This window comes from Brienomyrus brachyistius, unplaced genomic scaffold (assembly GCF_023856365.1).
Source record: "Brienomyrus brachyistius isolate T26 unplaced genomic scaffold, BBRACH_0.4 scaffold276, whole genome shotgun sequence".
Lineage (NCBI taxonomy): Eukaryota > Metazoa > Chordata > Actinopteri > Osteoglossiformes > Mormyridae > Brienomyrus > Brienomyrus brachyistius.
This window is the reverse complement of record NW_026042551.1, coordinates 84,577-99,117: the sequence shown is the minus strand read 5'-3', so window position 1 is coordinate 99,117 and position 14,541 is coordinate 84,577. Positions and strand designations below refer to the sequence as shown.

General features: G+C 40.7%; 1 long non-coding RNA gene across 1 annotated transcript in view; it reads right to left on the bottom strand.

Annotated features, from left to right (window-relative positions):
• LOC125728390 (uncharacterized) overlaps positions 1–9,280 on the bottom strand; it is a 28,316-nt gene extending 19,036 nt beyond the window's left edge. The window contains exon 1 of the long non-coding RNA XR_007389055.1: positions 9,147–9,280. This is a non-coding gene — a long non-coding RNA (uncharacterized LOC125728390). The remainder of the gene's footprint in view (positions 1–9,146) is intronic.
• Positions 9,281–14,541: the final 5,261 nt, after the last annotated feature.

Below are 14,541 nucleotides of genomic sequence, written 5' to 3'. Positions count from 1 at the left end.
AGAGGGCACCGTGTACGCTAAATTGAAGGCTCCAGGAATGTTTTCGGCGTTTCATCTTACTAAGAAAATAATAATAATTCAAATGTTTTTTGTCACACGGCCATTGGCTCTGAAATTAAACTGTCCTTTTTAGATAAAATTGTTTAAATTTGCAAACTGAATTGTATGCTGTGTTTGAATGTTCAGACATTATTATGAGGTATTTCATTGCATATTTTTCAAGTTAATACCCTCTGAAATTGGTACTCTGTCACTAAGGCATACTGTACAAACAATGCATTTTCTGCCCAGGGTAAATGGACTGCATTTATATAACGCGTTTCTATTCGTACAAGTACTCAAAGCACTTTACATTTTATGTCACACACACACTCCGGTGGCGAAGGCTTCCATGCAAGGTGCCAACCTACACACTAGAAGCAATTTGGGGTTTAGGGTCTTGCTCAAGGCCCCATTTTGATGGGGACAGGAGGAACCAGGGCTTGAACCTGCAACCTTCTGGTTGTCAAACGATAGCACTACCACCATCTTCCCCAGGGTGAAGGCTTGTTATGCACCGTTTCCCTAATGGGGATAGTCCTCGCAGCAATAAAAAACATTTTGAAAATACAATATATTGTATGAAAAATTACAAATTTAAGTCCAAAACTGTTCTACTTGACGGTAAGTTTCACCAGATTTACAGTAACAAAAAAAAAACCCATAAATGAACACAAAATTCACACATAAAAAAATCTACAAATGAAAGAAATGTAAATATATCACTCCAGTGATAATCCCTCCTCCAATACTTCAGAACAAACCTTCCCCCACCCCTCCACAACTCCCCTTGTTAACTTATTTACCTTAAACAGAAGTGTGTATTAAAGGCATATAATTATCAGCAGACTATATAAAATGGTAAGAGTGCCCTCTGGCGGCTTGGGGGTGTGTTACCTCTGTGGATTCAGGAGGTGTTTTTCCTAAATCACCGATATATGAATTGCTTATTGATTGGGTTACTCTGTCACATCAATCACTGGTCATAAAAAGTACATCACTAAAGTACATGATGATACCTAGAAAAACAGTAACTATGGAATAAGATATTCCAGGAACGTTACAACTGTGCAGGTTTCAATAAAAAAAAAAACAGTTGTAAATAATTTATAGGTCTTACATGCAAAGCACATGGCCATAAAATAATGCCATAAACGTTTATAAACTAATTAACTGCAAGTACTAATCTATTATAGTCGCATGTTAAACAAGTGGCAAGCTGGTTCAGTAGGTTGTAGATTCTTGTGCAGTTTTTTTTCCGCCATTCAAAGATGCAGTTTGATGAACTGGTGTTTCTCAGTTGCCCATAGTGTGTGTTATGTGAAGGAGTGGCACCCTGTCCAGCATGTACCCCAGCCCTGTAGCCAGTGCTGTCTGTGATAGCACCCCCTATGACCCTGACCAGGAAAACCAGAAGGAATAGTGAGCGCATATATTAAACTAGACCAATACTGTTAATCTAAAAATGACAGCAGTATTTGAGCAATGCAGCCATTGAGCAATGGCTGCATACTTCAAATGACACAGAAAAAGGGAAATTGAAAACGTCGTTAACAGAGCAGGTTAGTGGTCAGATGAGTTTGTTGAAATTAGTTGATGTAGTGTAAATGCAATATTTTGACCCTAAGAGTCAGTGGTCACTTTTGCATCTGATGTGACATTCATGCTATCAGAGTCTCATGCTCAGGTCCGATTGCTCAAATATGTTAGACTGAGGGAAATATTGTAAAACTTCATCAAGGAGTCAAGAACCCAACAGCAGTAATTCCATTAGCAGAGCCCAGAGTCATTACTCTCAAACAACGTCCTTCATTTTTCCATTCTACTACTCGTAACATAATGGCACAGCTTCAAGCACTGTCGTCTCAGACCATTGGGACCTGGTTTCGAGTCTCCACCAGGATTCCATGAGTGAGGACTTTGCATCTTCTCCCCGTGTCAAAGTCGGTCAGTTCTCTCTCATCAATCAAACCAGTGAAATAGACCACCACCATCGTCCCCATGCTGAAGAAAACTTCATTGTCCAGCCTCAACAAATACTGTCCTGCTGCACTCACACCCATCATTATGAAGTGCTTCAAGAGGCTCGTCATAAAGCACACAGCCCTGGCGGGCTCCAGTGCTCAGTGTGGTGGTGCTGGAAGTGTTCACCAAGACCCTGCTGCCCTAATTACTAGACCCCCTGCAATTCACATATCACCACGACTGTTCCATGGACAATGCCATAGCCACCACACTCCATTTGGCCCTTACCCACAAGACACTTGCGTTCAAATGCTGTTCATAGACTTCAGTTCAGCATTCAACACAATCATTCCGCAGCTGATTGAAGAACTGAGCCTCCTGGGCCTGAACGGCTCTCTTTCCAATTGGACCTTGGACTTTACTGAGAAACCTCAGTCAGTCTGGATCAGGAGCAACACTTCCAGCACCACCACACTGAGCACTGGAGCCCGCCAGGGCTGTGTGCTCAGTCCACTACTGTTCACTCTGATGACTCATGACTATGTGCCAATGCACAGTTCAAATCACATCATCAAGTTTGCTGATGACGCAGCTATGGTGGGTCTCATCAGTAAACACGATGAGGAAGCATACAAAGAGGAAGTGCAATGACTATCGAACTGGTGCAGAGCCAACCACCTGTTTCTGAATGTAGACAAAACAAAAGAAATGGTTGTTGAACACGGAGTGACCACTCTCAGCTGCACATCAACGGGTCATGCGTAGAGATCATCGATAGAACCAAATACTTTGGTCTCCTTCTGGTGGAGAACCTTATGAGTTTAACCAATCATTATTTAAACTAATCAAATTTTGTGTGAAACTTCACAATGTTTTAAATAATCACACAGACACAAACCATACTCAAAATAATCCATATTTATTTAATACAAATAGAAGAATAAGAAAACTAAAAACTAAAATTATACAACTTTATATTAACCTCGTGCCCCCCCCATTTGGGGAATGAAGGGCAGGATAGGAACAGTACAGTCCCTGACAAACCTATCTTATCTTATCCTGTGTTATTGCATATTATATAATCTTATCTTAACTTACCCTATCTTATTCTTATCTTATTCTATACTATCTTACGTTATATACAATCTTATCTTAACCTATTCTTAGTTTATTCTATGTAATCTTATGTCATATTATCTTAGTTTAACCTTAACTTATCCTATCTTAGGCTTATCTTATTCTATACTATCTTATCTTAAGCTATCCTTAGTCTTATCCTATGTAATCTTATATCATACAATCTTAGGATTAGTTAAGATAAGGTTAAACTACCTTAATCTTATCTTATCCTAAGTACTTGTGAGATCTCTCACCTAATTATTTACAGGTTCTATAAAAAAACTATTTACATCACACAAGATAGCCCATCTCCACAGCCATCTCCAGGACCCCGGGGATGGCACTTAGCTGATCCAGCGCCTCATCATCAAATATCAGCTCAGCTTGGGCACCCTCATTATCACCATATGAGTAGTGATTCTCTGAATTTTGATTCTTCCCCTGCTTGCAGATGTAAACTGCATGTTGAAAATCATTCCAAAACTGATTACACCAGTAATGAGCAAGGCACTTGGCATCATAGGTCATTTTAGAATAGTTGCATAGATAAAAGTTATGCATCTTATTGAATCTTTCCATTTTCTCAAAAACAACAGAAGGGGAAATAAGTAGGGGTGTCGGACCCGTAACCAGCTCAGATGAGGGGGCTGCAGCTTGCGCTGGAACCTGATACAGAGGGGTGGGATGAACTGTGGCTGGAGGTGAAGATGGGTGTGGAGATGGGCTTACAGGTGAGACTACACATGGTGACGGAGGAGGAGAGTCTGTAAAAAAAGATGGGGATGGAGAGGAGGCAAAAGAGGATGGGACTGGTGATGGAAATAAGAAGGAAGTGGAGGAGAAGGCTGGTGAGCAGGGCTCAGGCTCTGACATTGATGGAGTGCGACACAGGATGGTAGCAACCTCGTCGTCACTCTGGGTGAGATCCACACACGGGATCTTGTCACCCACCTGGATTGAATCAAAGGGGTTACTGAAGGTTAGCAGGTTCTGCAAATTTTTTGTAAATGGCCCCTTCTGTTTTTTACACTTCTTTCTACGGCCTGACCGGCCTCCCGCCGTATTTCTACGGCGTCTTCTGCCCTGCTGAGCCCTGCTGGTCGCCAACGGGATGGGAGCAGATCCAGATATGGTTTGGGAGCTGGGTGCCGGTGGCCCAGTGCGGCATTTCTTCTGACGGCCTCCACTGCTGGTACTGGTTCGTCCTTTTGGATTATAAAGATAGGGGACACACATTTAATTAAAGTGAATCCTTATGTCACTCTACAAGAAAAGTACATCACATACATCACAGATATCGCACTTGGCAGTCAGTATTGCACATTGAGAGAAATTCTGCCATCTTATCGGATATAGGAAACACATGCTTGGGAGACTTATGCGCTGGTCTTGAATTGGGCTGCCTGCATTTCAGCAGGGGAACTTGACCTATAAAAACACACCATGTAGTGCACAGATTCCCTGATATGCAGAACAACAGCGAAAAACAACACTGGAAAGGTTCATGTGCACCAAATTTACAGATGTAGCCGCTTGAATTTTCCCCTGTTTCCATGATGGGGCCTTGGCTGGTCCTTGGCTGGTCCATGACAGGTCCCTGCTGGGCCTTGGGTGGCACCTTGGCTATAATGAGATCCCCCACGATGATGTGTGTAAAGTACTTGCAATGATTTATCCATCCACCAGGGAGAGCAGTGATTATGGAAGCAGAAATGACTTACCTGAAATCAGGTATTGTAACTCCACTGCAGAAAATGAAAATCTAAGGAAGTATAATTTTCTTATATTTAGACAAAATTCCAATTTCATTAATAAACTGACTACACTGCAATAGATGGCCTGAGAAATGTAAGAAATTGTTTCTGTTGTGAGGCAAAGATGGCCTAAAACTAGCAAAATGTGTTTTAGTCAGTTTATTGATGAAATTAGAATTTTGTATTTTACTTCACCTTTTGGAGATAAGGCGGACCCAAGATGTGTGCAATACAATAATTACAGGCCTAAACAAAGTAATACGGTTGCTTGTGGAGAATAAAGGTGGACAGAGTGGAAAATGAAAAATAAAAATGCTTATGGTTCTGTACTGTGCTTGAATAAAACGGACGCATTCCTTAGTCTGTTCTGTCTTTCCTTCTGGCTAACAGTCTGAAAGGCTGCTGATGGCTGCACATTCACAGGAGGGCTGGGGGCAGTCACGATGACGTGTAAATCTGTCATAAACTTCTCTGCTTGGCCACAATGAAAAGAGATATGTTTGCAGGGGATCAAGGTGAGGTTGTTTTCTTAACCTAAGAACACTGAACCAACGGTCAAGCATGGTGGTGGTAGTATCATGCTGTTTTGCTGACAGTACTGTACATGAGAACATTGCAGAAAGACAATGGGATAATGAAGTAGCACTAGATAGATAGACTGGGATTTTTTGTCATAGTACCAGACACAAAAAGAGGAACATAAAAGAAACATAGCATAACAAGTATTTACTGTAACCCTATGGAGTCTGAGGCCTCTCACCCACTTTCAAAGTAGTCTGACAGGCCTTGACATTTTACTGTTTTTCTGAATTGCTAAAACACATGTCCTAAAATCTCTCATCTCCTGTAATCAAACCACTAAGCACAAACTCTAAAATTCAAGCTAAACTCACAAAACCTTACGCTTGTCTTGCAAAATCAAACAATCTTCTCAAAACTATATTATCTTTGCTCAAAAGCAAACACTGTTTTCAGACCATGCATCTCGTCAGTTGGGTAAAGGTACACTACTGAACAGTCATAGCACTCTACAGCAAAAAATGAAAACAGTACCAATCAAAACTGTTGTTGACATGTAAATGAGAAACCGTAAGACTATAATAATAGTTAAAAAAAATTATGGTCGTCTACCATATGACTGATAATTAATATGTAACGTTTGCCATACTCAGTACTCCAGAAAAGTGACTGTAAAGAACAACGCCAAAAAGTAAACAAACGAGAGGCATATTACAGTAAAATGTTGTGCAACTGCCAAGCCAGAGTCACAGAAGAATATTCATCCTGCCTCATCGCCATGTCTCAGGGCTGGGTCTAGCGATGCTATCCCTTGTTGAGTGATGCAGAAAGAATCCTCTGTGTGACCCATTTGTACCTTGACTTCAAAATGCAACTCCTATCCTTCTATGGCACGTATTCTATGTTCTAGTCACTCTTTGGCTTCCTCAAATGTTTAGAAATGTGTGTGAATAGTTTTGAGTCATTGTGTTCAAATGACTACTGTGTGCTGGCTGCGCTTAACTTCTGTGGCCTGTGTTTTCTATTTTGCATCAAAGTTCACCATAGCGCAAAATGTGTTTTGATGAATGGGAATGTGTTTTGAGTTTTGCAAAAAGGATGACTGAGATCTGCAAATTGTGTCTAACTAGGTGACCATGGTTTAAAGTTTTGCCAAAGAAGTAACTGATTCAATAAATGACTTTTGGCAATCGGCAGTTTTGTTCCCAAAACGATTTCTAATATTTCAGCAATTCAGAAAAACTGTTAAATATTTCACCTGTCTAAAAAACATTTATCCCAAAGTGCTACGAATGCTTTTATTCAGCACAAACTCAGCACCAATAATCTGTCAACATTTAGAATGTGATTATTCTATATTTTTTTTTTTTTTTTGTTAAAATCTACTTTAAACATACACTTTTCAAAAACCTATTTTCAGTGGTGCTGACAAATTGTAAAAAATCACATTATAAATATTTCTAGCCTAAGCTTGAGCTCTGAAGCTTACAGACATAGGGGATGGCTACACAAAGGTGAATGAGACATTCAAAAAATTGTATGAGGTTTGATTACTAAAGTGTTACAACTTTGAAGTGACTTTGGAGTCACCAGACCTTTGCATACTGTCAATGGCCCATCAGTCTGGACTGTCTGTCACTGCTCTTCACACCAATCAGTTTGGAAAGGCAGTGTGAATTTTACAGGTTTTTTTTTCATTTGCTAAGACAAATACTGCAATACTGAAGTTGCTTTCTCAAAACTCTTCATGCAGTCACCACAACATTTACTTATGTGGGCTAAACTGTTTAGCATTTCACTTTGCTTTCATACAAAATGCAATCAATGACTAAATGCTTAAAAAGCCATGGATTCCTGTCTCACTCACAATATTACATTTTCAGAGGCCAATTTGCACATACCTACATACTGACCCAAAAACTGCTAATAAGACAGTCAAAACTGAAACATGTCATTTTGCTAAATCACTATCAAGACCCTTTCTAAAACAGATTGTAAAAAACACATAATACAAAGAAATTATGTCAGTTGACACAAGATCAAACAATGAATGTTGGATGCCAGGATATTCCTCCAGAGCAATGCCAAGGATGGATCAGGCATGTGGAGATGTTACCCTAGATACTACCCTGTCTTAGCAATTGAAAACAACTGTAAGAAAAGACACAATACTAGCCTTTTTACAGTTTATAACATGCAACGGATTAAACGTCGATGAATAAAATGTGCAATCACATTATTCCAGGAACAATGCAAAACAATAAATGAATATTAGAACTACAAATTGTCACTCCTGATCAGGATGCCAAGCTTCAAAACAGTTCCTGTCTCGTTACTGTATGACATCATAGCGCTGGATTAGTATGTACCGGCATGCTCGCTATCCAAGTACCTAGCCCTGTTTGTCTCCGGTGTTGTAAAAACTCTGGCTGTAGCTTCAGTTTACTTTAACTCCAACAAGTTATTCGGCTAAGCAAGAAATCCTGCTTTGTGAAGTGCCCCCGATCTCAACCCTATTGAAAATTTGTGGGTCCGTGCCAGGAGCCCAACTAGTTTAAATGAACTAGAAATTCTGCAAAAAAGAGTGGTCAAACATGCAGCTGGAATTATGCCAGAAGCTTGCTAACTGATACTTTATTGATCTCCCCTGTAGGGAAATTATCTTTACGCCTCCCTCAACTTGCTCTTTTGTGGAGTAAGTTGACCACGAAGGGCTGCCACCCGAGCTGGGGGTTAAGGGTCTTGCTCAAGGAGCCGCAGACGTGCTGAGGCTGGGTTTGAACCTGCGCCCTTCCGATTACAAGGACACAGGCTTAGCCCACTGAGCCACACGCAGATAATTTCCCTACAGGGGATCAATAAAGTATCAATTATGCCAGAAGCTTGCTAATGGCTACCAAAAGATTCTCGTTGATACTTGTTGTACTTGTGTATGAACTTGTGACCACAACTAAAATGTGTTTTTGTAAAGAAAGCGCCATCTCATGGCAACACCCTGCAAGTGAATAAATGAGCGCGTTCAGACGAGAATTTAGGCACACCCCCAGAAGGAGGGGGGTTACTCCCGTTGGCTGGCTTTTGCCAATGTGGGACATGTTCACCTGTTACCTTACCATTTGACGTCGCTTTCCTGTTATGTTCAAACACATCACAGCCACAGATTTTAACGGATTTCATTGTGCAGTACAGCAGACATGCTGAAAAGAGCCCCGTATTTTTACTGCTTCATGGTAACAAATCACCGTTGGGCTAAAGGTGAACCATTTTATTATTTAGTATCCTAAGACACGTAGTTCCAAAATAAGATTGTGGAAAAGGGGGGCCACACTCCCCTGGGAAAACTGTACGAGTTGCTGCAGGAGGGTAGTACTCGCTGCGGGATATCAATTACGATGCAGGGTAGACAAGATGGAGGGAGGTTGTTATGAGTTTTATTTCCTGTACATATGAATGGATGTATGTATGGTTCTATAACAGATAAACGGAAAACCAATTACTACAATGCTTACAAAAGCCATTACCATAACACACCAACACAATACATAATCGAAGTAAAGGGAATGATTGGGTAGGAAATTAACGTAAATACCTTCCTAAGGTATAACAAAACACTCGTCAGCGATAATTACAACTTATTCAATAAACTCAATACTTACGTTCATCAGTGACGCATACATAACCCACGGAGTTTATTACTTTCAGGAACAACTAAGTTAACTAATTATAAGCTACCGCTCGCTGACATGCTACCTATCTCTCCGGCTCTCCCGCGCTCTAGTCCTGCGTGCACCCATAGTCCTTTGCACGCACCGCCGTTTCTTAAAGACACAAGAGCCTTTCTAACAAAGATAGTTATCACAGACTGCAAGATTCAACAAGACCAGCCAAGCCTATTCTGACTTTCATTCTTCGAGTGCTGAGATATTCTAGGCATCATTTTGCCGTTCTTACCATGGCTGACTGAACCGGGGATGTCTTCCGGAGCAATCCGGACACTGACGGCGTCATTTGGCAGGAGCCAGTCGATTCTCCGCAGGTAGATGAAGGCAGACATCTTTCGCGTCTTGTCTTTTGCTGGGAAAGTGCAAATCTGAGCTGCTTTGAATGTTTGAATCAAAACTCGAAACGGAATTAGAATTGTTATGATGCGGTTGCTAAGATATGGTAGTCGATTAGTGTCAGCGCGTGGCAAAGTCTTCAAGCACTTTAATCAAATGACCAGACACACGATATATATTGACAAAAGCGCGGAAAGATAATAGAAGCACCGTAAATTTAGAAGACACGTCTAAAAACAGAAAATGTTATAAATAAAATGTATTGAAGTATTTAAATAGAATTCCTTCCTGGCAGCAAGTAACGCGAGAGCTGCAGACGTGACGTTCCACAGACTCCCAGAATTCACAGCGATCGTTAAGCGACCCATTCAATCAGAATAGAAGGAAATGGCGAGGAGACGTTCTTATCTCACACTGGTTTTTATTTACAACTGAATGTTTAGCACACTTGGAAAATTTCCCGTATTGCCAATATTCCTAAGAATCTAGGGATATGTCGATACACTTATTGCCATGTTGTGTTTTGTCCTAAAGGTACGGATTCTAATTAACAGTTTACATGCAAAGGTTCCCGCGGTGGTTTACTTTGTGCTCTGTCTTACCCCCAGACCGTTAGACAGCAGTGCTGTAATCCATCTTCAGCCATTTCACTCTTCCACTGTAGCAACGCAAAGTGAAGAATTCTGAACAATGATGGCGGCACATTCGCAGCTGCTCCGAACTCTCCAGTGTTCCTCTGACTGTGTTTTATTGGTTTATTTGCTTCCGGTACCAGTATTTTACGCATCCTTGTTCTTCTTTACTGTTGGTGTATGTTTCTTTGATTTTATATTGTATTTTACTTGTACTTTTATCCTTAACATGGCGTCGACAGCCTTGCTCCAAAGACATCTCATTGTATTTGCACAGTGACAGTAACGCTATCTTATCTTGCGAGAGGAAGTAGCATAAGGCTGTACTGCTAACGTTAGCATTAGCAAGCCTAGCAGTGTTGGTAGTAAGGCGTTACTATAATCCCACTACTCTTGTCTGTAAGGAGTAATGTAACTAATTGCCATTAAAAAACACGGAAGGTGCTGAAATTTAAATGCACTCTTTACCTTTGTCTTGCGTGAAAATATTAATGGATAAAGGCAGCATGTTCCCTTAATTTCCCGTTTATGATGTAACGCCACCCGACCTCACCATGGCGCAATGAATGGGTGGTATTGTAGGTACGCTGATAGATACAATTAGACGGTTGTATTGTCTGGCACTGTCATAGCTGCAACACTGAAATAATATAACTAGCCAGAGAGCACACATGCATTGGCACTATGTCTCCGCGATGCTTGAAAACCCATCAGCAAACATCTGTGTTGCAGAAACATCGCCACCGACCATTTGCACCCACCACACGTCGAAACTCCTGGCAGACACATGGTCCAATCCCACCCGTATTAAAAGTACATTTATATGCGGTAATTGATGAGTAGTAATTTCCAGTAACCTGCACAACACTGCTGACTAGTGACGTTGCCGCCGTTGGCTGAATCCGCAGTAGTTATGGTGCTATGATGTTAGATTTTTACAGGGACTGTGATAAATGCAGACCCCTCTATTATGGTTGCGTTAAAAAAAAAGCAAACATTTGTACTCAGATTTCATGGCGGTGTGCTTTTTATACCTTGACAAGTTTTCCTGAGATCAGATTTTAAAAATTGCAAAATATAGCAGCATATTGAATTATATTCTCTATCTTGAAACGTAGCGTGTCGCCAGACTCTCCGATACACAGCTCTATGGTCCATACAGAGGAGATGAAGAACATGAGTTCGCTAAGTCACGAAGTTATCTTTTGTCATGTGACTACGTTTACGTGCCTTGATGCAATTAAGATGTTTTCATGTGATTTTAATAATGCAATTACAGAGCTAGCCATGTAAACGCATTAATTGGGGAACTCATTTATAAATGCTTCATTCATAACATTTGTTACATTTCTAAGGAGATTTTGGGATTTATAAAGAAAAACGTATGCTGGAAAAAAATGCGTACATTCTGCAAACGAGGCTGACGGGGATGCTGTTTCGACAGAATCCTGTAGAGGGCACCGTGTACGCTAAATTGAAGGCTCCAGGAATGTTTTCGGCGTTTCATCTTACTAAGAAAATAATAATAATTCAAATGTTTTTTGTCACACGGCCATTGGCTCTGAAATTAAACTGTCCTTTTTAGATAAAATTGTTTAAATTTGCAAACTGAATTGTATGCTGTGTTTGAATGTTCAGACATTATTATGAGGTATTTCATTGCATATTTTTCAAGTTAATACCCTCTGAAATTGGTACTCTGTCACTAAGGCATACTGTACAAACAATGCATTTTCTGCCCAGGGTAAATGGACTGCATTTATATAACGCGTTTCTATTCGTACAAGTACTCAAAGCACTTTACATTTTATGCCACACACACACTCCGGTGGCGAAGGCTTCCATGCAAGGTGCCAACCTACACACTAGAAGCAATTTGGGGTTTAGGGTCTTGCTCAAGGCCCCATTTTGATGGGGACAGGAGGAACCAGGGCTTGAACCTGCAACCTTCTGGTTGTCAAACGATAGCACTACCACCATCTTCCCCAGGGTGAAGGCTTGTTATGCACCGTTTCCCTAATGGGGATAGTCCTCGCAGCAATAAAAAACATTTTGAAAATACAATATATTGTATGAAAAATTACAAATTTAAGTCCAAAACTGTTCTACTTGACGGTAAGTTTCACCAGATTTACAGTAACAAAAAAAAACCCATAAATGAACACAAAATTCACACATAAAAAAATCTACAAATGAAAGAAATGTAAATATATCACTCCAGTGATAATCCCTCCTCCAATACTTCAGAACAAACCTTCCCCCACCCCTCCACAACTCCCCTTGTTAACTTATTTACCTTAAACAGAAGTGTGTATTAAAGGCATATAATTATCAGCAGACTATATAAAATGGTAAGAGTGCCCTCTGGCGGCTTGGGGGTGTGTTACCTCTGTGGATTCAGGAGGTGTTTTTCCTAAATCACCGATATATGAATTGCTTATTGATTGGGTTACTCTGTCACATCAATCACTGGTCATAAAAAGTACATCACTAAAGTACATGATGATACCTAGAAAAACAGTAACTATGGAATAAGATATTCCAGGAACGTTACAACTGTGCAGGTTACAATAAAAAAAAAAACAGTTGTAAATAATTTATAGGTCTTACATGCAAAGCACATGGCCATAAAATAATGCCATAAACGTTTATAAACTAATTAACTGCAAGTACTAATCTATTATAGTCGCATGTTAAACAAGTGGCAAGCTGGTTCAGTAGGTTGTAGATTCTTGTGCAGTTTTTTTTCCGCCATTCAAAGATGCAGTTTGATGAACTGGTGTTTCTCAGTTGCCCATAGTGTGTGTTATGTGAAGGAGTGGCACCCTGTCCAGCATGTACCCCAGCCCTGTAGCCAGTGCTGTCTGTGATAGCACCCCCTATGACCCTGACCAGGAAAACCAGAAGGAATAGTGAGCGCATATATTAAACTAGACCAATACTGTTAATCTAAAAATGACAGCAGTATTTGAGCAATGCAGCCATTGAGCAATGGCTGCATACTTCAAATGACACAGAAAAAGGGAAATTGAAAACGTCGTTAACAGAGCAGGTTAGTGGTCAGATGAGTTTGTTGAAATTAGTTGATGTAGTGTAAATGCAATATTTTGACCCTAAGAGTCAGTGGTCACTTTTGCATCTGATGTGACATTCATGCTATCAGAGTCTCATGCTCAGGTCCGATTGCTCAAATATGTTAGACTGAGGGAAATATTGTAAAACTTCATCAAGGAGTCAAGAACCCAACAGCAGTAATTCCATTAGCAGAGCCCAGAGTCATTACTCTCAAACAACGTCCTTCATTTTTCCATTCTACTACTCGTAACATAATGGCACAGCTTCAAGCACTGTCGTCTCAGACCATTGGGACCTGGTTTCGAGTCTCCACCAGGATTCCATGAGTGAGGACTTTGCATCTTCTCCCCGTGTCAAAGTCGGTCAGTTCTCTCTCATCAATCAAACCAGTGAAATAGACCACCACCATCGTCCCCATGCTGAAGAAAACTTCATTGTCCAGCCTCAACAAATACTGTCCTGCTGCACTTACACCCATCATTATGAAGTGCTTCAAGAGGCTCTTCATAAAGCACATCAAGACCCTGCTGCCCTAATTACTAGACCCCCTGCAATTCACATATCACCACGACTGTTCCATGGACAATGCCATAGCCACCACACTCCATTTGGCCCTTACCCACAAGACACTTGCGTTCAAATGCTGTTCATAGACTTCAGTTCAGCATTCAACACAATCATTCCGCAGCTGATTGAAGAACTGAGCCTCCTGGGCCTGAACGGCTCTCTTTCCAATTGGACCTTGGACTTTACTGAGAAACCTCAGTCAGTCTGGATCAGGAGCAACACTTCCAGCACCACCACACTGAGCACTGGAGCCCGCCAGGGCTGTGTGCTCAGTCCACTACTGTTCACTCTGATGACTCATGACTATGTGCCAATGCACAGTTCAAATCACATCATCAAGTTTGCTGATGACGCAGCTATGGTGGGTCTCATCAGTAAACACGATGAGGAAGCATACAAAGAGGAAGTGCAATGACTATCGAACTGGTGCAGAGCCAACCACCTGTTTCTGAATGTAGACAAAACAAAAGAAATGGTTGTTGAACACGGAGTGACCACTCTCAGCTGCACATCAACGGGTCATGCGTAGAGATCATCGATAGAACCAAATACTTTGGTCTCCTTCTGGTGGAGAACCTTATGAGTTTAACCAATCATTATTTAAACTAATCAAATTTTGTGTGAAACTTCACAATGTTTTAAATAATCACACAGACACAAACCATACTCAAAATAATCCATATTTATTTAATACAAATAGAAGAATAAGAAAACTAAAAACTAAAATTATACAACTTTATATTAACCTCGTGCCCCCCCCATTTGGGGAATGAAGGGCAGGATAGGAACAGTACAGTCCCTGACAAACCTATC